The 26805-nt window shown below is 41.8% G+C and overlaps 1 long non-coding RNA gene across 1 annotated transcript in view; it reads left to right on the plus strand.

Moving 5' to 3' along the window:
• LOC133372855 (uncharacterized) overlaps nucleotides 1-2592 on the plus strand; it is a 43578-nt gene extending 40986 nt beyond the window's left edge. Inside the window, exon 3 of the long non-coding RNA XR_009759565.1 lies at nucleotides 2469-2592. This is a non-coding gene — a long non-coding RNA (uncharacterized LOC133372855). The remainder of the gene's footprint in view (nucleotides 1-2468) is intronic.
• The last annotated feature ends 24213 nt before the right edge of the window (nucleotides 2593-26805 follow it).

The following is a 26805-nucleotide window of genomic DNA, read 5'->3' on the forward strand; positions in this document are numbered from 1 at the left end:
CTAAAATGCCTGAGAGAAGAGGAAAGTCTTGTCCTGGCGCTGAAAAGATAACAGTGTTGGTGCCAGGCAGACCTCGTCAGGAAGATCATTCCATAATTTGGGGGCCACCACTGAGAAGGCCCTCTCCCTTGTTGCCAGACTCCCAGCTCCCCTCCGACTAGGCACCCACAGGAGGGCCTTAGATGTTGAGCGTAGTGTACGGGTGGGTTCATGTCAGGAGAGGTGGTCCATTAGGCATTGTGGTCCTAAGCCGTGTAAGGCTTTATAGGTTAAAACCAGCACCTTGAATCAAGCTCGGAAACATACAGGCAGCCAATGCACGTGGGCCAGAATCGATTTTATATGTTCAAACCGTCTGGTCCCTGTTACCAATCTGGCCACTGCATTTTGCACAAGCTGCAGCTCCTGAACCATCTTCAAAGGCAGCCCCACGTAGAGCGCATTGCAGTAATCTAGCTTGGAGGTCACCAGAGCATGGACAGTTGAAGCCAGGTTATCCCTGTCCAGATAGGGGCATAGCTGGGCCACCAACCGAAGTTGATAGAAGGCACTCCGTGCCACTGAGGCTACCTGAGCCTCAAGTGACAGAGATGGTTCTAGGAGAACTCCCAAGCTACGAACCTGCTCCTTCAGGAGGAGTGCAACCCCATCCAGGACAGGTTGGACATCCACTATCCAGTCAGAATTACCACCCACTAGCAGCATCTCAGTCTTGTCTGGATTGAGCCTCAGTTTATTAGCCCTCATCCAGTCCATTGTCACAGCCAGGCACTGGTTCAGCACATTGACAGCCTCACCTGAAGAAGATGAAAAGGAGAAATAGAGCTGCGTGTCATCAGCGTACTGATGGCAACGCATTCCAAAGCTCCAGATGACTGAACCCAATGGTTTCATGTGATGTTGAACAGCATGAGGGACAGAACTGACCCCTGTGGAACCCTATACTGGAGAGTCCAGGGTGCTGAGCAATGTTCCCCAAGCACCACCTTCTGGAGCCAACCCGCCAAGTAGAAGCAGAACCACCGCCATGCAGTCCCTCCCACTCCCAACTCAGCCAGTCTTCCCAGAAGGATACCATGTTCGATGGTATCGAAAGCCTCTGAGAGATCAAGAAGAATCAACAGTCACACTCCCCCGTCTCTTTCCTAACAGAGGTCATCATACAGGGCGACCAAGGCTGTTTCTGTGCCAAAACCAGGCCTGAAACCCGACTGAAATGGATCCAGATAATCGGTCTCATCCAAGAGTGTCTGGAGTTTTTTTTAATGTATTTTAAAGTCTGTTTTTATGATGTTTTAAAGTGTTTTTAGCGCTTCTGTTTGCCACCCTGGGCTCCTGCTAGGAGGAAGGGCGGGATATAAATCAAACAATAAGTAAATAAATAATAAAATATATACAGGAGAAATAAAGTGTGACCATTGCAAAAGAAAACAACTCCAGGAAGAGGTTTGAGGAGTGCAAATAAAACGATCATCTGCCAAAAGCAACACTGAGGATATGCTGCATATAAAATAAAATATGAAACCATCATTAAGATCCTTCAGTACACTGGCTTTTGAATACAAAGAAAATTGGTCCTCTTCAACATTGGCCTGGAACAGACACACACATCTACACTGGGATACTAATATGTTTGCCCACGTTTAGCTGTTCCTTTTCATGAGACTGGGCCAAGAAAGAAATGCTTAGGATAGATGCACAGCCTGTGTTGTTCACTGTCCCTAAGAATCGATTCATAAGACAGGGAAAGATGCACAGATGCAGGGCTGGGGGAGGGCAAAGGCCAGTCTGAGAAGAAAAGGCTAGATCTGTTGGATTTCTGCCTGCCACACTACTCTTAAAGGCTCTGGAACTCTTAAACCAGAATTCTTCCTAGACTTCAGACAAGTCAATTGCAATGACCAGCTTAGAAGGGTCACACAGATTTCAGTATGCAAAGAATAACATGTTTTTTTCTTGACTTTTGTGTGGCTACAAGAAATACTCTGATCGCATTTTGATCTCACTTACACCTGCAAAAAAAAACTAGAATACTTTCACTGAAATCTAGATTTGTGAAGTCAGACATATCGCTCCAATTTCTCTTGCAGATTCAATATAATGGAGAGATTCTTGCCAGAAGTCTCTTGCTGTAATTATTTTAATAGATAGAAGGCATGCTTATTCATTCTTAGGAGATCTGGGCAAAGTCAAACTAAAGGTAATAAGAAAATTGCTGTGTGGATGCACACTCAATGCCTTTGGGTTTATGTGTCAGGAATTTATAGCAATGACTTGTAAATGTTGCTTCCTCATTCTCTTTCAGTCCACTGTAACTATACTTGAGTCTGTGAAATATTCTTAGTGATGGTGATTTATGGGGGGTGATGTATTTATGTTGTTGAATGTGCTCTATTACTTGTTCTGCTGGTCCTTTCTTGGTTCATGGCATATAATTGTCTTCTGCTTATGTTGTTTTCTCTTTCCAGGTCTCCCTGCTGATCTCATTCCCAGTATTTAACCTTGCGTGCCTAAATAGATGAGCCTCTATTTGCTATAATTACATGTATCACTCTTGATTTATTAGCTAAATATTTGTTTAAAGAAAGCTATGGCGAGCAAAAACCCTGGGCTCACTGAACAATAACTGAGCCATAGGTTTCATTGTGGCCTCATGTGGCATGAATAAATAACAGAACAATGTCAACAAGGAAATAAACTTTTCTTCTAAGGGAATGCCCCATGCATTATATTTTACTATATGTATATAGCCCAGAGATAGCATATGCAAGTTGCTGCTAAAAATAAACATGTTGGCCCTTGTCAGGCTCAGAGGGAAAGAACATGTGGAAAGTGAGTGGGAGAGGAGAGATCAGGATTGTGCCTGATGGCTTTTGCTTCTTTTTTTTTCTACTACATTTTCATCCAAATGTGTTCCCAGAGTTTATACAGCCACAAGAGTGGCTGTATACTATAGCCAGCGTGGATATTTGACATTCCACAATGTTAAATTGAAAATATCCCTCATGCCATTCTGATGCTTCCCATAAACTCATTTCAAAACAAAACCTTACAAAACTTATAGTCCTGAACTCAGAAACGCTTGTTTAACAACCCTCTCAATTTTCATGGCCATACACAAAACAGTCAGAGAGAATAGAGAGTTCAAAGTGTAAAAAGAGAGAAAAAACCAAAGAGCCCTTTTGCACTTTTTTCTCTGAGTTCTCGTAATCTGTTGAAATTCATTAAAAATCAGCCATGTTCACAGAGTACCTGTAATCCTACTACTGACCTTGCCCCATACTCTGACCTTCATCTTCTGCAGTTTAAAAGTTAAAACATGCCTGGCTGATTTTTAATTAATTTAATAAATTTTGGCTGGAACTCTATGATAACGCGGGGCATGCTCAGTAAGAACCAACTGTCAGTGTTCTAAAAGCCTCACAGCTGCTGGGCTTGGCTAATCAGGGGCCACACCCACACCAGACTTTGATTTCATGTGAGACAGTCATGGCTTCCCTCAGAGAATCTTGGGAAGTGTAGCTTGTGAAGGGTGCTGAGAGGAGGCTCCTATTCCCCTGACAGAGCTCCAGGGGCCAGACTGGTTTAACAGTCAGCCACTCTGATTGAAGGTCTGTGAGGGGCAGAGCTTGGAAAAGTTACTTTTTTGAACTACAACTCCCATCAGCCCCAGCCAGCATGGCCACTGGATTGGGCTGATGGGAGCTGTAGTTCAAAAAAAGTAAGTTTTCCAAGCTCTGGTGAGGGGAACAGGGTGTCTCCTAGCAACTCTCAGCACCCTTCACTAACTACACTTCCCAGGATTCTTTGAGAGAAGCCATGACTCTCCAAAGTGAAATAAAGGCCTGGTGTGGATGTGGCCAGGAACAGCTTTGGTTTAAATTTGGGTGGAAGGCTGTCTTAGAATAAAAATGTGGGGGAAACCCTGAAAAATAATGATACTGTTCACAGTGTCTTCCTTTTGGAAAGGGAAAGGGCTTCCCCTCTGCCCAGTTCCCACCCATCCAATCTCCTCCCCTCCCCCTCCCCCTCCTCCTCCCCTCCCTGCCCCTCTCCAGGGTCATTGTTGGACTAGGACCTAGGAGGTCAGGGTTCGAATCCCCACACAGCCATGAAGCTCACTGGGTGACCTTGGGCCAGTCACTGCCTCTCAGCCTCAGAGGAGGGCAATGGTAAAACCACCTCTGAATACCATTTACCATGAAAACCCTATTCAAAGGGTTGCCATAAGTTCGGTCTACTTGAAGGCAGTCCATTTCCATTTTCAAACATGATTGCACAGAAATAAGTCCCATTGAACTCAAAAAGTATGCAAATGATCAAACTAGGGTTGCCAGCCCAGCCTCCAAGAGGTCTTCTGTATCTTTAAAAGTTGTGCAGGGGGAAGGAAGAATTTCACCTTGTGGTTTTTCCCATTACAGTGTTGCAAGAAAACCTGTACTTGGCTGAATTTTCTCTTCTCTTAAAGATATAGAATCATTCTCAGGCCCTGAGCCTGGCAACCCTAGATCAAACACACCCTCCCTTCTCCCTCCCATCCCCTCCCTCTTGCCCCTTCCCTCGCCCTTCGTTTGCCCCTCCATTCCCATCCCCTTCCAATCCCCTCCTTCCCCTTCCTCCTCCTCTTGCTCCCCTTCCTCCTCCCCATGGTCAGTTTTACCTATCCTAAGCATGATTGCATGGGAGTAAATCACACTGAACTCAATAAACATGCAAATTATCAAACATGTCCTTCTCCTCCCCTCCCCCTCCTGCCTGCTCCCATCCCAGTCCTCCCCTCTGCCTTTCCTCCCCTCCCTCCTCCTCTTCCCCCTCCCCCCTCCCCATCCCCTGTGGTCAGTTTCACCTATCCTAAGCATGATTGCAGGGGAGTAAATCCAGAGCTTGGAAAAGTAACTTTTTAAAACTACAAGTCCCATCAGCCCCAGCCAGCATGGCCACTGGATTGGGCTGATGGGAGTTGTAGTTCAAAAAAAGTAACTTTTCCAAGCTCTGAGTAAATCCTACTGAACTCAATAAACATGCAAATGATCAATCTTTTCTCAGCAAGCTTGCACAGGATCCCATTCCTTACCTCCCGGATTAAAAAGCAGGGAAATTCACTAATAGGCAAAAAAAACCTTGCGGTTTAAGAATGTACCTATAGCCAACAGATATTTCTATCAAACTTTAAAAAGCAGGGAAATTGGGCAGCTAAAGTGAATGCACCAGGGGAGCAGGAGACCTGACCTCCTCTCTGAGATATTGGACTGCCCTACAAATTGGTCAAAATGCAAACACCATTTGGGTTGGTCTTTCACAGTCCAATCCACTTGCTGTGTAGCTTGGAATAATTTGGTAACGTGCTCATTTTTCAAACTTGTCTCTGCAGTGAAGGGTCAAATCAAGCCTGTAAAAAAGTTTGGAGCCGCCACATTAAAAGGCAGGCAGGGCATGACAGGCAGAGGTTTGCCAATCCTGTTTTGGTGTAGATATTATTGCAGAGGATCCCTAGTCAAGCCTTACCAACAGCATAATCCTAAAAATATCTACTCAGAAGTCCTGTTGAGTTCTATGGGGCTTAGTCCCTTAGTAAGTGTGTTTAAAATTGCAGCCTTCAGGGGCATCCATCTTTACTCCTAGGTGCTCCCATCTAACATCTCTGCAATGCTAGGCTTTCTTCCTACAATAGCCTTCTGGTGACTGGCCTGGCCTGAAGGTACTTAAACCCTTTTTTCCAGAAGCAAGTAGGCTAGGTTAAATGTTCCTTACCCAGGCTCTCTAAGCAGTTGACAAGGAATGATCATTTCTGCTGGACCTGGAAAGACCCTCATTTAGCTAAGATTTCTATCTTAATTTCCAGTCATAGAAACTTTTTTGTTTGGTGGTATACTTGAAGCACCTGTGGTTGATGCTTAATGTATCACTAGGGACCACCCCATGACATCACTAGGGCATCCCCCTGAAATCTCAGGGTTTGGTATGCTTCTGATCTGGCAACCCTACCTGGCATAGAAGGACTGCTAGCCACGCCAACCAGAACTCCCAAGCAAACTCTCAGGAATTCATCCAAATCCATCAACTTCTGGGGTAGACCATGTTGCGTGTGCGTGTATAGATCATACAAGGATGGAATCCAAGAGTCGCATAGAACAGGAATAAGCCAGGCCAGGCAAGTTTCTTGTAAGAGTCTTTACTAGGCAAAGACATTAGACACAGTTCTCTTCACAGACAGCTTTTTCCCCCACTCTGAGATTTTCCAAGCATCTCACCTTATCAGGCTTCCCAGCCAGCTGCTGACCTTGGCAAACTGGCGCTCTGTTCTCACAGCTTAACCCTTCTGCTTCAGGTTTCACTCTCTTTGCTAAAAAACCCTGTCTGTGAGTCTCACAGCCTGCTTCACTGACCAACAGCCCCCACCTGAGACTCACAGATTACAAAACTTCATTGTTCATTATTACATTTCTACAATATTAACTTTTCATTACAATACATATCAGTACATAGTTTGTTTTCTTACAGTTTCTATTTACATTTTCAGTTCAGTTCTTGTCTCTTTATTTCTTTATTCACACAGGTTTTACAGAGTCATTTTTGTTCACTTTTATTTGATAATACATTTATATTTCATTCCTCAACACAAAACTTCCACATGAGATCCATTGTTTCTTTATCTATTGGTCCTTCTTTTTCCCATTCTACTGGATATTTATCTGTTTCATTATTCTGTTGTGTAACATTAAATGTGAATCTCTGAGGTGGTTGACCTTTCATTTTTCTTTCTGATCTCCTAACATTATCTATTTCCATTTCTTCCTCACTCTCTATTTTACTTGGACCTGCACCTGTGTCTGCACTTGTACTTGGCATTTCTGTATCTTGCATTGCCATGTCTTCACTTCTCAGCCTTTTTACAGTACGTTTGCCACCGTGTATTAGATCAGTCAATGCAGTTCTTAATGGAATTTGCTGCCCAAAAGGAACATCTGCTGCTTCCTGCTTGCTTGCACTATCTAGGATAACTGTTTGACTGTCTCTCCAAGGTTTATCTATCACCTTTATGCTTCTGCTTAACACTACTTGTTGTTTCTCAGGCAACCAAACTCTATAATATGAATTCTGAAATCCCAAAATGCGTCCTGCCTGAGCTCTTGAGCCTAATTTACCATGCTTTTTCTGTTTTGCAACATGTACCCAGCATTTTGCCCCAAAACGTTCTATGTGTTTCACCCTGGGCTTTCTTCCAGTCAGTTTCTCATAGGGAGACATGCCTATTGTTCTGTGCATAATGCAGTTCTGAATATAAACAGTGTACAGAATACATTCACCCCAATAAGTGTTATTCATATCTGCATCTGCTAGCATGGCTCTCATTGAATCCTGCAATGACCGGTTCCTCCTCTCTGCAGTTCCGTTGGAGGATGGGCTGAAGGGAGCAGTGAGACTCTGTATTATTCCCTTCTTTTCCAAATATGTTTTAAATGAATTACTGGTAAATTCCCCACCTTGATCTGATTTGATATTCTTGATAACAACCCCATATTGTGTCTCTGTCCTCTGTATAAATGCCTTCAATTTCTCTTCTGCTTCACTTTTCTTTTTCAATAAGAACACATGTGTAAATCTGGAGAAATCATCCACAATCACTAAATAAAACCTTGCTCCACCTTTTGAGCACTGGAAAGGTCCAGCCAAATCCACATGTATGAGCTGATAGGGTTCAGTGGTCATGCTTTCACAGCTCTTATTTACCGGAGTCACAGTCATTTTTGTTTTATAGCATACCTCACATTCATCCACATGCTCACAATGTGTTAATTTCAAATCTTGACTATGCTTTGGGGTGTTTTGTACCATTTCAAAATGTGTGTGTGCTAATTTTCTGTGCCATTCATGTAAACAATTATCATGTTTATTTTTATTAACTCCTATCCAAGCACACGTGGGTTTATCAAGATTGCACTCAACCATAAACATTTGGTTCTGTAATTTCCCTTGCATGCATATTTCACCATCTTTTCTCACAAAACATCTATCCCCTTCAAATGTAACTTTACAACCTATTTGAGCCAATTTTCTTACTGATAGAATGTTATATTTTAAACCAGAAACTAATAATACATCTGTCAATATAGTTCCCAAAGTACTCAACCTGAGCGTGCCTTTTGCAATCGCATCCTGAGTCGATCCGTCAGCCAGATAAATCTTCTCCTGCGCCGGCTTTGAAGTGTAAAATAAACTAGAGTCTGTGATTAGGCAATTAGACGCTCCACTGTCGAGAAGCCACTTAGAGTTAATGAGTTTATTGTCCTCCTTAGTAACAAAGTTCATGCTTGTTCTCTGACTTCCAAAGTCCCTGTTATTCCTCTTCTTTAAACAATGTCTCTGTATATGTCCACGGGACCCACAAAAGTAACATATTTTATTCTCTTGCCTGCTTCTTTGATTTTGTTGTTGTACAGCCACAGTCTCTTTTAACTCTGTTTTCTTATTCTCTTGTCTTCTATTCCACTCTTGTTGAAGTTTCTGTTCTACAAAGTCCAAATTCAGATGTCCGTCGGGTAAAGTTTCCAGACTCGATACCAGGACGTCCCATTTTTGATCAAATGAAGATAACAGCATATAGACCATCTGAATGTCACTATGATGCACTCCTCTATCTTGCAGCTCAGCATTTAATCTACGAAATTCAGCCAGATGCTCTGTCATAGTCACTTCATCTGTAAAACGCATCTGATAAAGTTTCCGTGCTAAACACAGCCTGCTCCCAGCAGTTTGCTGCACATGAGCGGCTCTTAGCTTCTCCCACATCTGATTAGCTGTCGGCTCATTACTCACCAGCAACAGTTGAGAATCAGACAGCCCCAGAGTAATAAAAGCCTTCGCTTTCTCGTCTTTCTTCAACCACGCTGCTGAAGGAGCTGCTGGAGGGGGGTTTTCTACTACATCATTCAAATCTTCTTTAATCAGAACTGCTCTCATTCTCCATTTCCAGCTGGAGTAGTTTACAGCATTCAGCCTCTCCATCGGCATCCCGGATAACAGGTTTACAGCCATGTTGCCCACTCTTACTTGCCTCTTACTTGCACTTTGGTTCTTCTCAGCAACAACGTCACGTCAACGCTCTCGAACCCGCTACCTTGTATGATAAGCTGGGCCCATAACCCCTGTTGCATGTGCGTGTATAGATCATACAAGGATGGAATCCAAGAGTCACATAGAACAGGAATAAGCCAGGCCAGGCAAGTTTCTTGTAAGAGTCTTTACTAGGCAAAGACATTAGACACAGTTCTCTTCACAGACAGCTTTTTCCCCCACTCTGAGATTTTCCAAGCATCTCACCTTATCAGGCTTCCCAGCCAGCTGCTGACCTTGGCAAACTGGCGCTCTGTTCTCACAGCTTAACCCTTCTGCTTCAGGTTTCACTCTCTTTGCTAAAAAACCCTGTCTGTGAGTCTCACAGCCTGCTTCACTGACCAACAGACCATGCTAATTAGCTTCCCACCCATGTGTAGGAGAAAAGCTGCCACACTAAAGGTGGCTTTCTGACTGCTCCTGCCTTACAACCTCACTAGGAAATAGGGAGGGATAAATCTGTTTCTCTCCATTTCTCATTTCCCAATCTTAAGTTCACTTTCTCATATTTCTACATCAATCTGCAATTTTTTAAAAGAAGTCTGCATGAAAATTCATATACACTTTTGTGTAGTTTTCACCTTTTAAAAATCATTTTTATAGTCAATTGTGCCTATTATGAATTTGTAAGCAATTTTTCCTAATGAGCTAATGGGCCCAATTCAAGGTGCATTAGTGCTTGCTTACAAAGCTCTAAACAGCTTGGTCTTCAAATACCTTAAAAAGCACCTCCCCCAATATCAGTCATTTGACCCATGACAGGGCCTTCTTGGTGTCAGAATATCATCCCTGGTGAGATGTGTCTGTCTCCCCCATAATTAACATTCAGTAGGAATTTAAAAACAGTTCTGTTCACCCAGGCATTTGATAGCTGAAAGATGCTGTTCCTGGCAATCTTGTAATGATTAGCTGTAACAGTGTATGACTGACTATTTTTATATTTTTATAACGTTGTTAAAAGTTTTAATTTTTTTTAATTATATTATTGCTACTTTGTAGTTTGCTGCCCTGGGCTACTTTGGGAGAAAGGACGGGACAGAAAGTTAATAAATAATATCATATAATGCAGTATAGTATAATACAATATAATATAGTATAAAATAATGCTTTTTGTACACTATTTTCACTAATATAAGCTTTTTTGTGTGTGCAAAATGTAAGTTGGAGAACTTCAAATTTGTTAGGTGTGTTCTTAACTTCAGTTGTCAAGTCTGCCTACCACAACTACCATAGCTGCGTGCTGGCTTCCGTGAGCATCTCTTTGCACAACTCATTTCTCTTGCTGTGAGGTGACTCCTTCCCATGGAAACCCCCAAGGCATCTGATACTATTTGAGTACCAGCTTGTCTTGTTCCCCTACTGAGCTTGCAGCTGTTTCTGTTGTTTTGCTGGTTGCCTTGGGCGTATCAAATGCTTCTGGCAACTTTTAAACTTGATCTAGTGACATTCTTACACAGTAAAACTCAAACTGTTCCAGGTTCATAAATCTGCAACATAAATGAGATGCCATCTTTATAGCACAGTATGTTACTAAATGACTGGAAGGCAAAATACTACATTAAAGTGCAGGTTTCAAATCACATACACTACAAAAACATGTCAAATTAGTGGTGGGGAAAGTGAATTCCAACAACTTTTTTCCCCAGTGAAGAATTGACTTTCTAGTCATCCTAGATATCATCATGGATATTGGGATGTTGCCAAAATTGCCACCTTTCTGACATTCCCCCTATATTTTGTAATTACAGATTATCTCATCTTGTTTACAAGGTGGAAACGAGGCATTTGGAGTCCTCCAATGTCCCAATTTTTTTATTTCCAAGTGTCTCATGGGAAATCAGGAAAGGGGAGGGAACATGTGCTTTTCCCCACAGCACTGAGTCTGTGGCAAGCGTGGGGAACCTGGTTCCTTCCAAGTGTTGTTGGCAGTAGCAGCCAGTGGAGCAGCCACAAGTCGCTACCACTGACCAGTATGGGGGCTACATGGCACATGGTGGCACTCAGTGACACAGCCAATACAATGCTCCTGTTTCTAGGCAGTGCACAAGCCCCCCATCCCTCACCCCTCACCCTCAGTCAGTGACGACAACCCGCCATGTTGGGAAGCCAGGAGAGCAATACAGCTCCACTGGCCGCTACTGGTTGTTGGACTCCAACTCCCATCAACCCCAGCCAGCATGGACAATGGTCAGAGATAATAGGAGCTGTAATCTACCAATATCTGGATGGACATGTATTGCCCAACCCTGCTCTAAAATCTGTAACATAAAGCCCAAGGAAGATTCATCCACGCTTCTGGAGAGAATCTCCAGTGCTTTCAAACACAGGAAATCAAACTTTTAGCATTGCATCTGGCATTTCTTAGAGCTGTATTTAGGGCTTCTCCTACAAAGATCAGGGAATCTAGCATTACCTTTCCATTGGAAAAGGAGTCATGTTGTAGCAGATCCCACCCCACAAGTGTAACATTAAAAGGAGACCTGAGTGTGAGGTGCCAGGATCATAAAGTCAGGATCATTCAGACCATGGTATTTCCAATCTCTATGTATGGATGTGAAAGGTGGACAGTGAAAAAAGCAGATAAGAGAAAATTCAACTCATTTGAAATGTGGTGTTAGAGGAGAGCTTTGCGCATACCATGGACTGCAAAAAAGACAAATAATTAGGTGTTAGAACAAATTAAACTAGAACTATCATTAGAAGCTAAAATGATGAAACTGATGCTATTGGAGGTCACTGATTCATAAGGTCGCTGTAAGTTGTAATTGACTTGAAGGCACACAACAACAACAACAACAGTTGAAAACAAGGTTATTATACGTTCAGCTATAGGTTACTCTTCCTTTTCACTCACTCACTGACTCACACATGCATATATATACACACATACATATATATATACAGTCTTGAAAGCAACAAACAGAACTTCACCCAAGCTTGCTCTGGATCCCTATAGGGATTCTGTTAATCACCTAAAAATATATACACATAATTGTGATTAACAAAACAGAGGTTTTTATTATACTCTCCAAACGTTTTGGCTTCATCAGCTGATAACATACAAATGCTCTGAGGATGAAATGCTCAGAGGGGCTTCATTTGCAGACGCTAAGTGATGTTTGTACTGTCGTCCAGGTTAAGGCCATGTGGTGCCAATGTGTTCAGGGTGTATATCTAGAAGTTCTCTCTCTTAGTCAATGCTGATGGATCTGTTGGCATTTGATGACATAAATTATATTGCAGGACCTTCAGGTGATGTTCTGTTTCATGTAATATGTTCTGCCTGTCCTAGTAGTTGTCTCCATGATGAACATATAGGTGATACAGAGTTTGGAGTGACAAGGATGAGACCCAGGATTACTGAAAGGTGGCTTGAGCATAGCTCTCACTAACAGTTTGCATAAATCAGGAGGCTGGTGAAATGCTACAACAGGAGGCTTCCAACAGGAGGCTTTGCTATCAATGGGTAGATCTTCCTGATTGGTAGGTGATAGTTAGGAGATACTGGATAAAAATCTACCATAAATATGTTGTTCTTTGTTTTTTGAAACCTCATTATGATATATAAATATCCAGAGAGAGAGAGAGAGAGAGAGATCACCTCACCTGAAGTGTGGTCAAATGCTATGTTCTTGTATATGAACTGGTGCTGAGTTTCTCACATACTGCTACCAAACCAAACCAAAACCACAGAACAACATGGTTTCCATAGTAACTGTAATGTAATAATGTGAAATTTCCAGTTTGATAGAGCTGAACAACTAATAATGTCAGCTTCCTCATTGTATTTGAAACTAGGCGTCGAGAGGGATTGGCATAAAACATGAAGCAAAGACTGATCCAATGCAACATCCATCATTATTGTCAGGAGAATCTAGAAGCCACTAATAACAATGATTTAAAATGTAAAGTGATTTTTTCATGCATATTCTCATATCATATCGCATTAATGATGTAAATGTGTTTATTCAAATCTTACTGTACAGTCTCAAAAATTATTCTGGGCCCTGTTTGTAAATCAGAGAGGTGGGTGACCTGTGGGCCTCCAGATGTTGTTGGACTCCAACTGCCATCATCCCAGATCCTCGGTCATGCTGGCTGGGCATGATGAGAATTCGAGTCCAACAAATATCTGAAGGTCCACAGGTTATCCAGCTCTGCTTTATGCAATTACATTATAGCTAGGCCTGAACCAAACTCACTTTTCCACAGATTCCTTTTCACTTAGAAAAACCTATGGCCATTATTCAATTAAAAAATTGTGCTAGTGCAAGAATGAGTACTGGTACAACAAGACTTCCCCCCTTTCCTCTCTCCGCACATGCCATCCTCAAATCTGCTCCAGAGGGTTGGGGGGAAATCCAGGACAGTTTTAGGGGCCACACGGGGGGAGGAGAGGGAGACAACATTCTGTTGCACAAGGAGAAATCCTTGCACTGATGGAACCAGCAACTTAGCACTATCTTTAATATTAGGGCTGTGTACTAGATTTGGAGTAGATTTTGAGGGTCTGCAGGAGGCTGCAAGAGAGAAGAGAGAAGGAGGAGGCTTTGTTACCCAAGTGGAAGTCTGCTGCATGAGTGGCACAGTAGCATTGGATTGATCTGTTTGTCATTTTTTGTGATTTTTTTTTTTTTGCACAGAAGTTGCTTCCTGTAGTATCCAAATTACGGGAGCAGTTGTCTTTGACCTCATGAATCTTCACACCCAGTCAGAAAACAATGGTGTCCAAGAGTGCAGTGTGATGCCTTTCTCAGAAGCAATGTTGCTGCTTCACTGGTGATCTTATGCTGTGGGTATTGCTTGTGCTGCTGCTCACCATAGTGCCACTAATGCAAGCTTTTATGTCTTTCTGGGGGAAACCAATAACTTACTTACATCCTTGGGAGTGCGCAAAGAGTGTGGAAGTGATTCTAATACTCCCTAGCTATTAGCCAGAGGACTTCTGGGAAGTGTGTATGTGTATGGCTCAGGATCCTAGGGCTTGTTGTCAGCCATCCTAGGTATTAAGGGTGGTATTCAATTAAAAAGTTGTGCTCATGCAATAGGATTTCCCTCCTTCTTCTCCTCCTCCTGCAGGTCCCGTGCCATTCCCAAATATGCTCTAGACTGCTGAGGGAACCTCCCAGAAAATATTTAGGGGGAAATCCTTGCACCGATGGAACAATCTGCTTGGACACAATCGGTGAGGGAGGGCCTCCTCATGGTTCCCTCAATGTCTATGACATGGGGAGGGGGACAACTGACAACAGGGCCTTCTCACTGGCGATAACCCAGCTCTAGAATTCCCTCCTCGTTGAGGTCAGGTTTTCCTCTTGCCTCCTCATCCCTTTTTCCTCTTATAATGTATCTTTTAGATTGTGAGTCTGTTGGCAGACGCAGTTTTTTCTGTTCCTCTCTGTACAGTGCTCAGGAAATTTTAGTAATAAATAAAAAGAGTACTCAGAGACATTCTACACTGTAGGCACAATTTCTGGATGCCTGGGTATCTACTTATGTGATCTTACCTGAGGAAGTCAGTGCTGAAGAAAGGGCACTGGAATAAAGACACAAAACTGTTTTAAAATAAAGGTTTAGAATGATTTACCATTTACAGAACAACTCTCACCCATTGAAGTATATTTCAAGGCAAAAATTAATATCATGAAATTTCCATTTAGGGCTTGCTGTAGTATAAACCCATTATATAAAATGTAAATATTTACAGTAGATTGTTCCTTCTGATGCAAACCTCTCATTAACAAACTTGTTTTTCCTCGCTTCCAGGTTAGTGTTCTATTTTACTGTGTGCACACTCTATTTCACATGTAATTGTGTATGAATACATTTCTTTTCCCAGAAAGCCTAATAAGCTGTGCTTAAACAATAAGAAAGGCTAGGGGAAAAAAGACAAATGTAAAGTCCAGTGCCTGACCTTGCAAGGACAAAGTCAGATCTTCTGCTGGGAATGATGTTAAATGTCTCAAGTTTGAGAAGAATACATCTGTCTTGCAGCATTTGCATTAGGACATAAAACTAGGTTTAACACAAATGAATCTTCATTCAGGGTATCTCAAATCTTAAAAGAAAAAAAAGATGTCTGAATGGAATCCTATACCCTACATATCTCAACGGTTGCTTTGGATAATGTTAGTCCTGTTTCAGTACTGAAGGGTGCAACATCCTTCTACCTGGCCAGAAGGGCAAGCCTAAGGACTTCCTTCCACACCAGGTCCTTCCTGTTAGATTGGACAACAGCATTTGGAAGCAGCTTATAGGAGCAGCATAAGAAAAAAAATAGTTTAGGGTAGTGTTAAATACATGAGGTTGAATCCAACTAAGTTTTACTCAGAGTCAACCCACTGATATTAATGGGCCTAAATTAGTCATGTTCAATTGTTTCAGTGGATCTATTCGGCCCTCCCCTTTACTGGCAAGAGGCTTGACCATCTGATGCTGGATGTAGCCTAGTAAGCTGCAATTGGACTGAGGGGAGAGATTTGATCCTGTTCAAACCTGAAAGCCTTCTTCAAGTCTCTAGATTGGCCATCCCTAATAAGCATACAATGAGCCTGGCATTCTATTTTTATTTATATATTTAAAAGATGTAAAGGCAGGCTTTCTGAATCAAACCCTCTCAAGACAGCTTCCACCTTTAAAACCAGACCTTTAATGTAGTAACACTAACCCTTTGGAATTTCCTCCCCTTAAATATTAGACAGGAGCCATCTTTGTTATCTTTTTTGGCACCTATTGAAGACCTTCCTCTTTCAACAAGCTTTATCCTGGTCTGCATCTGTGTTGGAATTCCTTTTTAAAAAAAAGTCTTAAAGATGTTTTGTTTTAATATGTTTTAAAGTATTTTGTTTTTGAGATGTTTAAGAGTGCTTTTTGTGTTTTATTTGCCGCCCTGGGCTCCTTCTAGGTGAAAAGATGAGAGACAGACAGAGAGAGAGAGAGAGAGAGAGAGAGAGAGAGAGATTTTATGAAAATGCCTTCAAGTCAATCCCAGCTTATGGCGACCCTATGAATAGGGTTTTCATGGTAAGCGGTATTCAGAAGGGGGTTACCATTGCCTCCCTCTGTAGCTAGAGGCAGTGACTGGCCCAAGGTCACCCAGTGCGCTTCATGGCTGTGTGGGGATTCGAACCCTGGTCTCCCAGGTCATAGTCTAACACCTTAACCACTATACCACATTGGCTCTCAGAGATAGATAGTTAGATAAATAGATAGTGGTGCTCTCCCTCTAAACCAGACAGACAGCAAGGATGAGCAGGTGGCAATGGGAAGAAGAGCAACAAGGCCAAGGTGCTCTGGTAGTAAGCACTGGGTCCCCTGCTGAGGTGAAGATTTTGGTAGTGCCCAATGATGCTGGCCCTGCTCCAGGAAACTGGATAGTCTCTGGTTTACTGCACAAGGACCAGTTCAAGACAGCTGATGAGCAGGCCTCCATGCAATCCTTGTCTAACAAAGCTCATGAAAGTCTCCCAAGCCAAATGTTAAGCTTAGTCAGACTCCCTTCCCTTTAGAGACTATCTGATAGTGTAGTTAGAGCTCTTGAGTGATGATCTTACCAGTTTAAAGTTCACAAAGAAAGCATATAAAGACCAAGTTAATTCTGAATTGAGCTGGGGGGCGGAGGTCGCTTCCGTGAGTTGCTTCTCAGGATCCAGATTACAGGTGCCCCAGAGACACTGAGCTTCCAGGTTTAGGGCCAACAGCGGCCAGCAGAGTGGCTCAGGCAGGGTGCTGTTGTGAGTCTGGCTTCCCAATGCTGAGTGTCACTGCCATTTACCGAGATGGACAGGCAAGGCGCCGAGAGCTCAGCATGCTGCCAGAGCAGGAGCATCAGATTGGTTCTGCCATGCCCATACCATGCAGAGCTCCACGCACCTCAGCCCACTGCCTCCTGGTAAGCGGCAGTGGTGCTCAGCATTGGAAAGCCAAGTGTGCTGCCTGAACTACACTTCCCCCCCCGTCACTGCTAAGGGCTATAGGAAACTGCCTTATACCAGATCAGACCTTCTAGCCCAGTGTTACCTTCACTGACTGGCAACAGCTAATCTGCAAGATCTCAAGCAGAGAATGGTCTTCCCCATCACCTGCGGCATCCTGATCCTTTTTAATTGGTTGTTGTTATGTGCCTTCAAGTCGATTACAATTTATGACGACCCTATGAATCAGTGACCTCCAAAAGCATCTGTCATGAACCACCCTGTTTGAATTGGAGATGCCTGGAATTGATCCTGAGACCTTCTCTACTGAGCTACAGTCCACCTTCAGTCCCGATGAGTCTGCTCACAGCCCTGATCTAGTCTGAACATCTATCAATTTCTTTTTTTAAATAAGTGCCATTACTAAAGTAGACTCCAGTATGATATGTTTTCGGTTAGGCTTATTAAATGTATACATTGCTTCCCACTAAAAAGTCCTGAAGCAGTGTCTAACCTAAGTAAATAAATAAATAAACACAATTAAAAATCACATAAACAATATTAAAAACAGATTTATATCACTGGTGCTGCCCCAAAGGCCTAGGAAAATGGTAGACCAGTCTCCAATATTCTTTTTTTATATACATTTTCTCAGTTCGACTCATCCTGTTGCTCACATTTATGTCTACCTCAGGTATGATGTTTAAACATAATGAAAATGTAATCAGCCCTGTGTAGAGGTAGGTCATGATTATAAATGTTAATGGATCAGTGAAACCCCATTGACTTCAGGGGGCTCTGTCATTGGAAATATACTTACGATCACAGCAATAGTCCTACTTTTCCAAATGATGCATTAAGTAATTAAAGTTAAAACTGTGGCCAAGCATAAGCAACAAGGCATAAAGCATCCAATAGTCAGTTCAATTAGTTGGCCCTTTCCCACTGCACATAGCTTACTTGTTTAATATTCATTGTGACAAATAGTGCTCAAGGGGGTCAGACGCATCTGGCCAAAGGTGGAGTTTAATTTGGGAAACTAACACAATTTGAGAATTATGATCAAAGGATTTCCTGCCTTTGGAGAATTAAATCCACTAGGGTTATTGATCAAAGTAAGTTTTAAATATTAAGCACATTTCAAAGATCTTAGCCCTGCTTCAGAAGAATCATAAGAAGTTAAGGGGAAAGGGTGCCTCCATGCCTATTGTTCCACAGGGATTTAAGCAATACTGAGAATATTATTAAGGCAGGCTCCATAATGTGGCACAGGGTTAGGATCCATTTGCTGGTCCCAGTCTGCTAGCATTCCCTTGAACTAGAATGTAGTCCCAACCCATCTTTGTTTTTTCCTCTCTTTGGCTTCATCGGCTTTGAATCAATACAGTGAAGCCAAAGTAGGAATTGGGAACAAGATGGAAGGACATTTACAGGGTTTAATACTACAGAGATTAACAGGGGAGCTTAAAGAGCCTCTTTAGTCTTTCCTTTTAATCGCTAGTATTGTAATCCTTAAATGCTGTACCCCCACTCCAACATTAAAAGCAGGAGCAGGAGGGGAAGCCAGGAGAGGAGAAGGAAAGAGAAGTGGTCTTGGCTCTGCTGAGCTGGGCTAGGTCATGGAGGAAGAGGAGGCATTCAGTGGCAGCTGTGGGGGCTCCATAGCCATGGCAAAAGCTCCCCAATGTACTAGCAGTCCTGTGGGCAGATGTTTGATCCAGGGGCTGGAGCAACTCCCCTATGAGGAAATATTACAATGTTTTGGGCTTTTGAGTTTAGAAAAGTAAGGAGAGGCATGATAGAGGTGTATAATACTATGTATAGTGTGGAGAAAGTGAATAGAAAGACATTCCTTCTCTCATAATATGAGAACCCAAGGTTATCCAATGAAGCTGACTATAGAGCAGGCAAAAGGAAGGGCAGTATCCAATGCCCTCATTCCGTAAGTGCAAGTATTTATGCTTGCACAATGGAACTTTCCCTCTCTCCTCCCTTGTGCATGCTCCCATTTTCTCCCCAAATCTGTTCTATAACAGATCTGGAGTGTGTAGAGAGGGAGGAAAGTCCCATTGTGCAAGCATAAATCTTTGTGCTAATAAAATGAAAGACTTAGTGCTTAGCTGCACATAAAAGTATAGAATTCACTACCACAAGAAGTTGTGATGGCCACCAGCTTAGATGGCTTTAAAGGAGGTGTAGACAAATTCATGGAGGGTGGCTCTTTGAATGGCTACTAGGCACAATTACTATATATTACCACCAGGTAATATATCCATGCCTCTAAATACCAGTTTTTTTATATTCTGGACATGAGAGAGCTACTGCCTTCATGTCCTGCTTGTGGGCTCCCCATAGACATTTGGGTGGCCGCAGTGAGAGCAGAAGATTGGACTCAGTAGGCCTTTGGTCTAATCCAGCATGTACTTATGAAATGAAGAAGAGGTGAGCCAAGCCTGGGCAGAGAGCATCTGCACATCAACTCCTTTTGTTTTTCATATCAAATAGCAGACCTGTCCTGAAATTTTAATAGATGTCTCGCCCTTTCACACAACCTGGCCTAATGATGTTCTGGTCTACTGATGTTCAGGAGGCTCTGGAGGGTCATTGTGCTGGTCATTGTGTAGTTCAGCACATTATCCATTGGCTGAATCCTTGCCTATTTCTGTTGCAGTATTTAAAATAATATGCACCAAAAATGATGAGGAACATTGAGGCTTTCAGCAGTAGAAAAGAATCAGAACCTTTTCAAGCACGTCAAGGTTATGATTTGTGGAGCAGCTGGAGAATGAAAAGTTGGAACTAAAACCTGCCAGGCATTCCTTCTCAATTACGAGCTAGCTCTTGTTAAAATACACCAAAATTGAATCTGGCGCCTCTCACTAATATTATCTTCTCAATTAGAATAGGTTATTTACAATGCAGGGAAGGTCTGGCATTCAGAATACTTAGGACAGCAGCACAGCCTACACTGTGGGTGATGGTGATTTTTAAGTTCTTACATTTGATATCCTGTTGTGTAAAGTAATTTAAAAATTACTTTCGTGCAGTGAAAAGGTGAATGAATACAAATTAAATAGCAAAGACCCACAGCTCTTTCATCAAACGTCAGTGCTTGTAAAAGCAAAGATATTCTTGATTACAGCAATGGTGGAAATGAATCAAGAGACTTAAGCATGTTGATTTAGGTATAGGACTGCAAACTATGGTCCCAATTCCAGGGGCTTGGACTAACTCAGCCTTTAACAGCCTGGTGCCCTCCAGTGGCTAATGGGAGTCTGAATGCAGCCGGTGTTGGTTCTCTATCCAGCTGCGGACCTCATTGGGGGACCATGGCACAACCACCATCTCTCAGCCTAACCTAAACACAGTTGCTTTGAAAATGGGAGGATCATGTACACCACTCTGAGCTCCTCACTGAAAGAATGAGTCAAACATGTCACATATAATTCTTGCAGTGTATGCAGCTGTTGATATTATGTCTTATTACACAGCCACAAGAGTGGCTGTATACTATAGTCAACATGGATTTTTCGCATTCCACAAAGTTAAATTGAAAATACTCCCCATGCCATTCTGATCCTTCCCATATGCTCATCCCAAAACAAAATCTTACAAAACTTTTAGTCCTGAACTCAGAAACGCTTGCTTAACAACACTCTAAATTTTCATGGTGATACACAAAACAGTCAGAGAGAATCAAGAGTTCAACGTGTAAAAAGAGAGAGAAAAACATCAAACCCCTTTTGGACTTTTTTCTGTCAGAGTTCTCCTAATTTGTTGAAATTAATTTAAAATCAGCCATGTTCACAGAGTACCTGTAATCCTATTACTGACCTTGTCTCATACTCTGACCTTCATCTTCTGCAGTTTAAAAGTTTAAAAAATGCCTAACTGGTTTTTAATTAATTAAAGTAATTTAGCATTAATAGTCAATGACTAGGCCGGGTGTGCTCAGTAAGAACCAACTGTTAGTGTTCTAAAAGCCAGACTCACAGCTGCTTCGCTATGCTAATCAGGGGGCCACACACACACCAGACCTTTATTTTACTTTATACCATCATGGCTTCCCCCAAAGAATCCTGGGAAGTGTAGGTTGTAAAGAGTGCCGAGAGGAGACACCTATTCCCCTGACAGAGCTCCAATGGCCAGAGTGGTTGAACAGTCAGCTGCTCTGATTGAAACTCTGTGAAGGGAACAAGACAAGAACAAGCAGCTCTCAGCACCTTCACTAGCTACACTTTCCAGGATTCTTTGGCAGAAACCATGACTGTCTAAAGTGAAATAAAGGCCTGGTGTCAATGTGGCCAGGGACAGCTTTGGTTTAAATTTGGGTGGGAGACCACATGGGCCTGCTGTAGAATAAAAAGGCGGGGAAAACGCCGTAAAGCAATGATACCGTTCACAATGTTTTCCTAAGCATGATTGCAGGGGAGTAAATCCCATTGAACTCAATAAGCATGCAAATGATTGATCCATTCTCAGCAAACTTGCACAGCATTCCATTTCTTGCCTCCCAGATTAAAAAGCAAAGAAATTCACTAATAGGCCAAAAAATATTCCGGTTTAAGAATGTACCTATAGCCAACAGATATTTCTATCAAACTTTAAAAAGCAGGGAGATTGGGCACCTATAGTGAATGCACCAGAGGAGCTGAAGACCTGACCTCCTGTCTGAGATATTGTACTGCACTACAAATCTGTAAAAATGCATTTATTCCACTATTATTCCATTTTAAACATTCATGTCTTTCCCCAAAGAATCCTGGGAACTGTAGTTTGTTAACGGTGGTGTGAGTTGTTAGGAAACCCCTATTCCCCTTACAGAGCTACAATTCTCAGAATTCTCTGGGAAGAGGGGTTCACTTTCAAACCATTCATACAATTGTAGCTCTTTGAGGACAATAGGAGTCTCATAACAACTCTCAGCACCCTTCACAAACTACCCTTCCCAGGATTCTTTGGGGGAAGCCATGACTATTTAAAGTGGAATAATAGTGAAATAAATGTATGGTGTGAATGTGGCCAGTGCAGTATGATAGAATGCACATCCCTAAACACAAGTCATGGAGATGCAACCGAATCAGGGACCCAGGACCACTAACACTCTATTTAAGGACACATTCTTTCATATTTTATGTATTATCTGCAGAAACATCAGTGCAACTATTGGTAGCAAACACAATTGCCATGTAAAGTGTGGAGCAGAGGGCCACTCTGGATTGCTTGACGGTGGACATACTCCTTAGAATGTGGGAAAATATTGTTCTTCCTCTTCCTCTTATGTTACATTAATCAGAAATATTAATTATGTTTCTGACATGAAAATGCAATTCTGTGTAAAAAACATACTCCCTGCCAGGCCAGATGCTGAGACATAAATGGCGAAAAATGCACTAATTTATATTCACTAATAGGCAAAAAACTTTGCAGTTTAAGAACATACTTATAGCCAACAGATATTTCTATCTAAATATATCTATCTATCTTTAAAAAGCAGTAGTACCATATAAAAACAAAATAATTCACTAATAGGCAAAAAAATCTTGCCGTTTAAGAATGTACCTATAGCTCACAGATATTTCTATCAAACTTTAAAAAGCAGGGAAATTGGGCAGCTATAGTGAATGCACCAGGAGAGCAGGAGACCTGAACTCCTCTCTGAGATATTGTACTGCCCTACAAATTTGTCAAAATGCAAACACAATTCGGGTTGGTCTTTCACAGTCCAATCCACTTCCTGTGTAGTTTGGAAGAATTTGGTAATTTGTGTTTCTGAGCATATGGTGATGGCAACACCTGCAATCAGCCCAAATAACAGAAATAAGACATGTGCTGCGATGATCTTGTTTGAGCAGGGAGGAAGCAACAATATTAAGACAGTTGAGATAGTTGATATAGTTCAGATAGTCACTTTAAATATGTTTGATTTCCTTTGCAATTTTAGTGAGGTTTCCTATAGTAAACCATTTTCTTTTGCTTCTGTTTCTGTGAATATTTGAAGTACAGCAACACTGCAACACTAAAAAAGCTCCAAAAACAATTGTGGAATAATGGTACTGACTATTCTGCAGAATAGTTTCCATTGGACATGAGGAGTGTCTCAGTTTGCACAATATAAAACATTGAGAGGTGAAATATATTCTAGCAAAATTCTAGGGTGCTCTATCCACACACTGGTAACCTCTAGGCTGGATTACTGTAATGCCCTCTATGTGGGGCTGCCCTTGAGGTTGGTCCAGAAGCTGCAACTGGTGCAAAATGCGGCGGCGAGATTGCTCACAGGGACAGGGTAAATAATAAATAATGTTTTAATTGCCCAGGCCCACCTTTCCTTAAGTGGAGCAGTTTAAGCATAGCAGGCTGAAAACATGCATCTTGGGCATCTTGCTTAAGTAGGAACATATTTTATTCAGTTTGAATTTACATCAAACTGCAGTTTCAGATTCAACTGTTAATGCACCCAAAATAGAAATAAAATATAACCTCCAGTTTGAAACACAAAAGGCTGTCTTCACCATCATATGACACTGACCAATAAAAAGGCTTTGAAATTAATAAAAATAAATTTGACACAGATTTCTAGGATGAATGAGAGAAATATACAAAAATATATTTATCTTTGGAGATGGCAGGACCACTCACCAGATGCTCAGAGGCACATGTTACCAAATTCTTCTAAGCTACAAAGCAAGTGGATTGGACTGTGAAAGACCAACCCAAATTGTGTTTGTATTTTGACAAATTTGTAGGGCAGTTTTTTGCCTATTAGTGGATTATTTTGTTTTTATATGGTACTTCAATTTGCTAGCTTCATGAACAAGAGCATTAGGAGGTTTTCATTGTTTGGCAATAAATTTCTGGGCTAAATTCCAGATGCTGCTATTATTTGCCTTTAACACTTAAATGGCTTCTGTCCAAGGTACTTTAAGGCAGGCTCTTACAAGATTTTTTTGTGGGGGAGTAGGAATACCCAAATACAAAATATATTGGCAGCACATCAAGTAAGATGTGTGTGTGTGCGTGCTCCATTACTCCTAAACAATGTATGCATACAAAGGTTTTATCACTACCATATGTGTATATTTAAGGAAGAGCAGAGCTACAATACATGCATATAGCATTTCAGTTTTTCTGCTTGTGTATTTTGTGTGCAGATGCTCACATATGAATATAAAAAATCTTGTAAAAATGCTGAAAACACTTTCTCTGTACATTGACTCTGCATGAGTTTCTGCATGCATTATGTTTTTCTGATGTGGCTCTCTACTCTGAATGGCTTCCCTTGTTTGCAGTGGTGTTGTGGAGGAGGAATGGAGAGGAGGGCACCTCCAGGGATGTTTCAGTCTGGATCTGCTGGAGCACCAAGGTAATTGAGGGCAGTAGCAGCTGATACAGTGGGGCAGAGCTATGGAGCCAGCCTCCCAACACCAGTATCACTGCAGCTTCCTGGATGGCACTGGCACAGGGTGCAGCAACATCGGGGCTGTGTGGACACATCAGTAGAAGCACTGGATTGGTTCCACTGGTGCCTCTGCAGAGTCCCAACCTCACTGCCACCCTCTTACATTCTCTTGTCATCCAGGTAAGCTTCAGGGAGGCTGGTGTAGAGAGGCTGGCTGCACACACACACCCCACCAGCTGCTACTGATTAGGGATGGAAAGATCTATCAGATTCAGTTCTCTCCATTTCTCATTTTTCCAGACTTAAAATCAGTTGTCCGCATTTCTCCAACAATTTGCAATATTTTCAAACAACTACGTCATGAAAATTCTTCAGCGTTTTAGTGCGAATTTCTCCTAATATACACATTTTTGTATCGTTTTGACTTACATGGTTTTGCAAACAATTTCTCCTAATATAATGCATTTGTATGTTATATTCACTAATATATTCATTTTTATACACACTGTTACCTATTACATGAATTTTAAACATTGCTTGGTTGGAGAACTGCATCACAAAATTTGAATAAGTGGAAATGTCAAATGATGGCTGAGTTTCAGTTTTCATATTGTTTTGGAAAGTGCAAATTAGATAATTTGCCTTTAAATGCAAACTGAATTTCACTGCTCCCCAATCCCTACTACTGACTGAGGGACCTCCCTTGCTCTGAAAAGTGGATGAGATGATAATGAGGCCTGCAGGCTTGTTTGTGACAGATTAGCATAGAAGAAGTCAGAGACGAGAAAAATACTCAAGCAAAGGCTGGATACTCTTGTTTTCTTTCATGCAGTTCTTAGTTCATACTAGCAGTTTGAATGGTAGCAGTTCTTTGTATGGCTGCTTGCATTTGTCATTAAACCTAAAGGTTCCATGTCAGCTCAGGAGCAGCCAGCATGCCTGGCCAGTGCAGTGTTGGGGCACGGCAGAGGTGAGGTCGGGTCTGTGTGAGCACACCAGCAATGCCAATCTGATGCTCCCACCAATGCACTCACCACCACCACCCTGCCCTGATGCTACATCATCCAGGTAGGCAGTAGTGGTGCTACTGTTGGGATGGAGGCTTTGCAGCAGCACCCTGCTATGCTAGCTGCTCCTGAACTGAAATGCAATCAGTTCCATGCATTTGCAATCTCTGGCTCTTGGACTTTTCTGAGCCTGTGCTTATTGTTCCCTCAGTTTAGAGTAGGGGCTCCCGAACTGTGGTCCATAGACCAACAGTGGTACACAAGCTTCATCCAGGTGGCCCACTGCGTGTCTGTGGATTTGTGGTTGAAGACAGGAGAAGGCACCTCCATTGCACTGAATATTGATTTTTAATTGCATTTTTATTGCTTCTTTTATTTTTTTATATTGTGCTTTATTGTACTGCAATTTGAATTCTGTGGAACTGCAATTGCTACAACTGGCAGAAAAATCAATAAGTGGTCCACCAAGACCCTCAGCAATTTTCAAGTGGTCTGCTGGTTGGAGGCAGAGTTTAGGAACCACTGCTTTAGAGCATACAGACTATCAAAGCAGCTACAGTATAACTGATTATGAGCGCTAGCTTACATCTCAGGCAATTGACAGGTGTGCTGTAGCATTAAAATGTGTATTAAGTCTTCCTGTGTGCCATATATAAAATTAATTTTAAAACTGAAAGGTGCTCCCAAAAGCTTCTGTGCAATAAATAAAAACCAGGAACCTTTTAAATTGAGGATACTGTGAAATCGACACAGAGAATAAACCCATCTTGAGGGGGAAAGCAGGATTTGAGCCAGAATTGGCTCTTAGCAAAGGCACACATTAACAGATGTTTACAGACAGGATTCTTATTTTGATAGACAACCCTAACAGGTTATAGAAGCAATATCTGCAGAAGAGACTGGGTTCTCAGAGCTCTCCAGAGAGCAATAGAGAGCTTGGGTGTGCTGTGGTTATCCCTTCACTAGGCAACAAATGAATGTGAGAATATTTGTTGAAAAATTATACCACTTATAATAATAATAATAATAAAATATCTCAAGTGGTTTACATAAAAGCAATGAAAATACAATGACATTCAATAAAAAATGAGTTACAAACAAATGTAACTGTGTATCACAAATAAAACTGAGCAGTGTATAAAACAAAACAAAACAAAAATTAAAAATTAAGAGTTAGAGACCAAGATAAACAGCAGTTTAGCTACACTTGCTTCAGGTATGAACAATGTACAACTCTCATCACTGGACATAGCTACTGGACTAGTCGAAACACTAATATCCCCAGTCTGTCCCTAGCCAGGACCTAACCAGGTGGGGTGAAGGCCACTTAATTTTCTTAATTTATCAACTGCATTTATATAACAGGGTT

This window comes from Rhineura floridana, chromosome 1 (assembly GCF_030035675.1).
Source record: "Rhineura floridana isolate rRhiFlo1 chromosome 1, rRhiFlo1.hap2, whole genome shotgun sequence".
NCBI lineage: Eukaryota > Metazoa > Chordata > Lepidosauria > Squamata > Rhineuridae > Rhineura > Rhineura floridana.